Source organism: Nycticebus coucang, chromosome X, assembly GCF_027406575.1.
Source record: "Nycticebus coucang isolate mNycCou1 chromosome X, mNycCou1.pri, whole genome shotgun sequence".
Taxonomy (NCBI): domain Eukaryota; kingdom Metazoa; phylum Chordata; class Mammalia; order Primates; family Lorisidae; genus Nycticebus; species Nycticebus coucang.
The window spans coordinates 169677866-169685711 of NC_069804.1; the positions used below are offsets into that span (position 1 = coordinate 169677866).

The 7846-nt window shown below is 42.6% G+C and overlaps 1 pseudogene; it reads left to right on the top strand.

Moving 5' to 3' along the window:
• Window positions 1–4147: 4147 nt before the first annotated feature.
• LOC128577080 (trafficking kinesin-binding protein 2-like) lies at window positions 4148–7408 on the top strand (annotated as a pseudogene).
• Window positions 7409–7846: the final 438 nt, after the last annotated feature.

Genomic DNA, 7846 nt, shown 5'->3' on the forward strand with positions numbered 1-7846 from the left:
GTTACATTTTAACATCATTGGCTCTTTACATCTATAAATGGATTTCAGACAAACACTGACCCATTTATTAAGCAATATATTTGTTAGAATCTCACTTTAATTGTAACCAATTTTCTGAGTGGCTGGAGATGATTCTGAATAAGAAATTGTTCTAGTCTACAGCAACTAAAGACAAAAAGGAGCTTCTAAATCTCATCTGTCTATTCAGACATAAGCAGTGTGAACAACTGTGTACAGAATTAATTCATCATGCTCAAGTACACGAGCATCTCCATGGGCTTATTTAAATTATAAGCACACTAAGATAAAACTGGGCATATCTTTTCTCTGTACTGAAAAGATGCGATAGCCTTTTTGTGCTCTATGAAAGGAAAATTTTAAAATAACTTAAGGTGATTTTATATTACATCTCTCATTTTCCTCTTGTACTTTTCTATGCATATGAAAATTTTCTACAATGAAATAATGTTTAAATACACACATTCAAAGCCAAGTCTTAGATCAACATATAAGATATGATCCCGGGCGGCGCCTGTGGCTCAAGTGGTAGGGTGCCGGTCCCATACGCCGGAGGTGGTGGGTTCAAACCCAGCCCCGGCCAAAAATCAAAAAAAAAAAAAAAAAAAAAAGATACGATCCCAGTTTGGTAAAATATCTAGACATATGTAGACTCTTTATTGTCCTTCTCACCAGTTAAAAATAAGATCCCGGGGCAGCGCCTGTGGCTCAGTGAATAGGGTGCTGGCCCCATATACCGAGGGTGGTGGGTTCAAACCCGGCCCTGGACAAACTGCAACAAAAAATAGCCGGGCATTGTAGTGGGCACCTGTAGTCCCAGCTACTCAGGAGGCTGAGGCAAGAGAATCGCCTAAGCCCAGGAGCTGGATGTTGCTGTGAGCTGTGACGCCACAGCACTCTACCAAGGGCAATAAAGTGAGACTCTGTCTCTAAAAAATAAATAAATAAGATCCCAGAAGGCAGAGAAGTATTTTGTTCACTAAAATATCCCAACAGTGTCTAGTACATAGCAAGTGATCGAAAAATATTTGTTGAATTGAATTGAATTGATATATCTATATTTACAGAAAACTTCTTATATCTGCACACAAAGACTGTTAGCAGTGGGACTTGGCTAGGCACACAGGTGACTGTCACTTATTAGTTTTCAGATCTTTGTACTGTTTAGGTGTTTTACAAATATCATATATAGACTGGACGCAGTGGCTCATGCCTGTAATCCTAGCAACTCTGGGAACCTGAGGTGGGTGGAATGCCTGAGGTCAGAAGTTCGAGACCAGCCTGAGCAAGAGTGAGACCCCATCTTTAAAAATAGCCGGGCGTTGTGGTGGGCACCTATAGTCTCAGCTACTCAGGAGGCTTGAGGCAAGAGATTACTCGAGCCCAGCAATTTAAGGTTGCTGTGAGCTATGACACCACAACACTCTACTAGGGGCAAAAAGTGAGACAAAACAATAAAAAATAAAAATCACCCAGTAGAACAATGTCCTAGGAAGATCCTCCAATTTTTTCTTCTAGTAGTTTCATAGATTCAGGTCTTATATTCGAGTCATTAATCCACCTTGATTTTTTTTTTTTTTGGTATGGCAAGAGATTAAGAGCCTAGTTTCATTCTCCTGCATATAATTATCCAGTTTTGTCACCACCATTTATTGAAAAAGACTGTCGTATGTTCTTGGAGCCTTTGTGAAAGACGAGCTGGTGGTAAATATGTATATTTATTTCCAGGTTCTCTATTCTGTTACATTGGTCTATGTATCTGTTTTTATGATAGTACTAGGCTGCTTTGGTTGCTATAACTTTGTAGTAGATTTTGAAGTAAAGTGATATGATGCCTCTAACTCTGTTCTTTTTGCTCAGGATTGCTTTGGCTATGCTTTTGTGGTTCCATACAAATTTTTGGATATTTTTTTCTATTTCTTTGAAGGAATGTCGTTGGTATTTTGATAGAAATGTCATTGAGTCTGTAAATTGCCATTTTAACAATTTTCTTTTGAAATCGAGTCACACTCTATTTGCACAATTAGTGCAGTGGTGTGATCATAGTTCACTGTAGCCCCAAACTCCTGCACTCAAATAATCCTCCTGCCCCAGCTTTCCTAGTAGCTGGGCCTTCAGGCATGTGCCACTACACCCAGATAATTTTTTTTTGTATTTTGTAGAGACAGGGTCTCACTATATTGTCCAGGCTGGTGTCAAATTCCTGGCCTCAAGCAATCCTCCCACCTCAGTCTCCCAAAGTGCAAGGATTACAGGCAGGAAACACCACCTCTGACCCATTTAACAATATTAATTCTTTCATCCATGTGTATAAAATATCTTTCCTCTTTTGTGTGTCCTCTTCTATTCTTTCATCAGAATTTTATAGTGTTTTTATATAGATCTTTTGCTTATTTGGTTAGAGTGATTGCTAAATAGTTTATATATTTTGTCCAGCTATTATAAATGGGATTGCAGGCGGCGCCTGTGGCTCAGTCGGTAGGACGCCGGCCCCATATGCCAAGGGCGGCGGGTTCAAACCCGGCCCCGGCCACACTGCAACCAAAAAATAGCCGGGCGTTGTGGCAGGCGCCTGTAGTCCCAGCTACTCAGGAGGCTGAGGCAAGAGAATCGCTTAAGCCCAGGAGTTGGAGGTTGCTGTGAGCTGTGTGAGGCCATGGCACTCTACCGAGGGCCATAAAGTGAGACTCTGTCTCTACAAAAAAAATAAAATAAAATAAAATAAATGGGATTGCATTCTCTTTTTTTTTGTTTTGGAGACAGAGTCTCACTTTACAGTGCTGTGATGTCATAGCTCACAGTAACCTCAAACTCTTGGCCTCAAGCAATCTTCTTGCCTCAGCCTCTCAAGTAGCTGAGACTACAGGCGCCCGCCACAACACCCACCTAATTTTAGTGGAGGCAGGGTCTTGCTCTTGCTCAGCCTGGTCTTGAACTCTTGAGTTCAAGCAATCCACCCACCTGGGCCTCCCAAAGTGCTAGGATTACAGATGTGAGCTACAGTGCCCGGCCTGGGATTGCATTCTTGATTTATTTTCCCAGGACCTTGCTCTGAGTGAAGATCTTTTGTGTAAGACCTCAGAAAAAAACAGGCAACCAAAGCAAAAAGATAATTAGGATTACAAAAGGGAACAATCAACAAAGTGAAGAGAAAACCTATAAAATGGGATAAAATATTATTAAACTATCTACCTGGCAAGGTATTAATAATCAGACTATATAAGGAGCTCAAACAACTAATTAGCAAAATAAAATAATCTAATTACGAAGGACAAATATGTGAACAGACATTTCTCCAAAGAAGACATACAAATGGCTAATGGGTATATGAAAGACTGCTGAACATCACTAATCATCAGAGAAATGCAAGTCAAAACCACAATGAGATATCATCTCACCCTGGTTAACATGGCTTGTATCAAAGTGGCAGGCAGTAACAGATGCTGGCAAGGATGTGAAGAAACGAGAACTCTCATATGTGATTAGTGGAACTGAAAACTAGTGCAACCACTATGGAAAACATCATGAAAGTTCCTCAAACAAAGGAAAGACAGAACTACTGTATGATCCAGCAATCCCACTACTGGGTACATAATCAAACGAAGGAAATCATTGTATCAAAGAGATATCTGCCCTCCTATGTTTATTGTAGCACTAGTCACAATAGGCAAAACATGGAATCAAAGTAAGTGTTCATCGACATGTGAACAAATAAAGAAAATGTAGTATAGATACACAATAAAATATTATTTAGACATAAAAAAAGAAATCCTGCCATTTGCAGAAACATAGATAGAACTGGAGGCTATTATGTTAAGTGAAACCAGCCAAGCACAGAAAGACAAATCTCATATATTCTCACTCATATATGAGTGATTAAAAAGTAAATGTCATGAAGATAGAGAGTAGATTGGTGCTTACCAGAGGCTGGGAAGGGCAGCAGGGAGGTGGAGATGAAGGGGGAAAAATGATATAACTGGGGTGGTGCCTGTGGCTCAAAGGAGTAGGGCGCCAGCCTCATATGCCGGAGGTGGCAGGTTCAAATCCAACCCCGGCCAAAAACTGCAAAAAAAAAAAATGATTTAACTGTATTTATTACTACTGAACTGTATGCTTAAAAATGGTAGAGATGGGTGAAGTCGGCCACCCGTCCCTGCCACGCCCGGGCGGTTACTGGCAGCAGCTGCAGCTTAGGCTGCCACTTCCAGGCTGCCGCCGCTTTAGAGGCTTCTCCCTGAGGGGGCGCAGGCAGACAACGGAGGACACCAGGCCATTCCGGTCATGACTGTCCAAGATATGATAATCACATGAAAGTGTCCATTACTGCAGATGTCATTTGACTCATCAGAGAAAATCTGTCTCAAAGAAAATATCCAAATGACTAAAACCATTTCTTTATTGAATGGCTTGATTGATTTCCTTTACTCTGATTCATACCAAAGCTGTCCACCTTCTCAATCAAAGCAAGAAAGGATCCTATACGAGTCAGCCCCAGAATGCTATTTTTACATCACCAACAGGTGAAGAAAACCTCATGAATACCAATCACCGAGACTTGGAAAGCATCACTGATGTCTGCTCCAATGAAGATCTCCCTAAAGTTAAGCTGGTTAATCTGCTAGAAGAACAGCTACCGCAGTATAGGCTAAAAGCAGACTCTCTTTCTGTATGAAAATCAAGACTGGACTCAGTCCCCACACCAGCAACAACATGCATCGGATGCCCTTTCTCCAGTGCTTGCTGAAGAGACTTTCCATTATATGATTCCAGGCACAGACAGGGTGGAGCGGATGACCAAAACTTACAATGATATCGACATGGTTACACATCTCCTGGCAGAGAGCGATCGTGATCTGGAACTCACTGCTCGAATTGGACAGGCTCTCTTAAAGCGAAACCATGTCTTATCAGAGCAGAATGAAGCCCTGGAGGAGCAGCTGGGACAAGTCTTTGATCAAGTTAATCAGATACAGCGTGAGCTATCCAAAAAAGATGAGTTACTTTGAATTGTTTCAATCGCTTCTGAAGAAAGTGAAACTGATTCCAGCCGTTCTACACCTCTTCGGTTCAAGGCATCCTTTAGCTTATCTCAAGGTTTACTGCAATTGGACATGCTGCAAGAAAAGCTTAAGGAACTGGAAGAAGAGAATATGGCTCTTCGATCAAAGGCCTGTCACATAAAGACATAAATTATTACCTATAAAGAGAAGGAACAACAGCTGGTCAATGACTGTGTTAAAGAACTCCGTGAAACAAATGCTCAGACGTCCAGAATGACTGAAGAATTGTCAGGGAAGAGTGATGAACTGATTCGATACCAGGAAGAGATCTCCTCTCTCTTGTCTCAGATTGTAGATCTGCAGCATAAACTTAAAAAACATGTGATTGAGAAAGAAGAACTAAGACTTCACCTACAAGTGTCCAAAGATGCCCAACGACAACTAACAATGGAGCTACATGAGTTACAAGACAGGAATATGGAGCGCCTGGGAATGTTACACGAATCCCAAGAAGAAATAAAAGAACTTCGTAGTAGATCTGGCCCTGCTGCTCATCTCTACCTATCCCAGTCATAGGGTGCTTTTACGGGAGAATCTTTGGCAGCTGAGCTTGAGGAGACCATTCGTAAAAAGTTGAGTTTGGATGGGGAATCTTCTCTCTTTAAACAAAAAGCCCAACAGAAATGGGTATTTGATACTGTGGAAGTTGCCAATGACACACGGGGCCGCTGTATCTCATTCCCAGCTCTGCTGCCCATCCCAGGCTCCAACCGTTCAAGTGTCATCATGACAGCAAAACCCTTTGAACCTGGTTTACAGCAAACAGAAAACGAAACACTCCTGAATCAGGGAAGCAACTCGGAGGAGGTTCCAGGGAACTCCCAGAAGATGGACCACCCAGGACTCTCTGGAGAGAGTGATTTGGCCACAGCCCTGCATCGCCTTAGCCTGCGTCGATAGAACTATTTAAGTGAGAAGCAATTCTTTGCTGAAGAGTGGGAGCGTTAGATCCAGGTTCTGGCTGACCAGAAGGAAGGGGCTAGCGGCTGCATTACCCACACCGAGAGCCTTGCCTCTCTCTGTACCAACCAGTCAGAGATCACAGACTTCAGCAGTGCCAGTTGCCTTGGAGGTTTCATGCCAGAAAAATTACAAATTGTCAAGCCCCTTGAAGGATCACAAACTCTGCATCACTGGCAACAGCTTGCTCAACCAAACTTGGGGACAATTTTTGATCCACGACCAGGTGTTATTACTAAAGGATTTACCCAGTTCCCCAATGATGCCACCTATCACCTCTCAGATTTAGAAGAGGATGAAGAGGGGGGTATCCCTTTTCAGGTTCAGCAGGCTCTTCAAGTGGAACAGAAACCTTCAGTATCCAGCCCAGTAACGGGGATCTTCCTATCGTCCATTACTTCAACAGGGGGACCAGTTACAGTTGCAACCTCAAACCCAGGAAAGTGTCTGTCATGCACAAACTCGACATTCACCTTCACAACTTGTAGGATATTACATCCCTCTGACATCACTCAGGTTACCCCCAGCTCTGGGTTCCCTTCGTTATCCTGTGGAAGCAGTGGTAGCAGTTCATCAAACACGGCTGTGAATTCTCCTGCCATGTCCTATAGACTCAGCATTGGTGAATCTATCACCAACCAACGAGATTCTACTATACCCTTCAGTAGCACCATGAGCTTAGCCAAACTTCTACAAGAACGAGGTATCTCTGCCAAAGTGTACTACAGTCCAGTTTCAGAGAACCCCCTCCTCCAGCCATTCCCTGAAGTCCTGGCCACCACTTCTACACCACCAAATTCACCGTCTCACTCACCTTCCCCTCCTCCTTTGCCCTTCGAGCCTCCAGTACATCCTTCTGAAAATTTTTTGGCCTCCCGACTAGCTGAAACATTCCTCCAGGAGGTGTATGGCTTGATACCCTCCCGGAACCCTCTTGACATTGGCCAGTTGAAGATGAATTTAGTGGGCAGGCTGAAGAGACTGGGGATAGCCAGAGTGGTCAAGACCCCTGACATCAAGGAGAATGGAAGAAGCCAAGAGGCAGAAGTTGGTCTTCAAAAGCCAGATTCTGCTATTTATTTGAGTGCAGGTAGCAATTTATTGGGTGGACTGAGGAGGAATCAGAGTCTTCCAGTCATGATGGGTAGCTTTGGTACCCCAGCTTGCACATCCTCACCCAAAATGGGTATCCTGAAGGAGGACTGAGGCCCAGCAGTTAGCTGACCTCCTGTACAGATTAGCACATGAAGGGGAGTAGGCACCACTAATACATGTGGTCTGATCTGACTTGCGAGAAAAGGAATATTGTAGAAGGGTTGTGAAAGTGGAAGGGGGAAGTGGAGGGATGGAAACAAATTTGGGATAAGGCCCTAGTGGATAAAGTATGGTAAATTGAAAGTATAAATGAATAGGCCATGAGTGTTTGGAGGCAGAAAAGGAAGGAAGATTTAATACACTCCTTCAGTTGAGTTTTCTTACCTTGGAAATAAAAAAGCAAATAGAAAATAAATTCAGTAATACTGAAATATACCAGAGATACTGAACTTCCTGGTACATTTACTTCCAATAAGCCTGGACAAGGAGCAACCAGGATAGAAAGATGGGATAAGAAAAGGAACAGCCAAAAAAGAAAAGAAAAGAAAGAAAGGAAGGAAGGAAGGAAGGAAGGAAGGAAGGAAGGAAGGAAGGAAGGAAGGAAGGAAGGAAGGAAGGAAGGAAGGAAAGAAAGAAAGAAAGAGAAAGAAAGAAAGGAAAGAAAGAAAAGAAAGAAAGAAAGAAAGGAAAGAAAAAGAAAGAAAGAAAGAAAG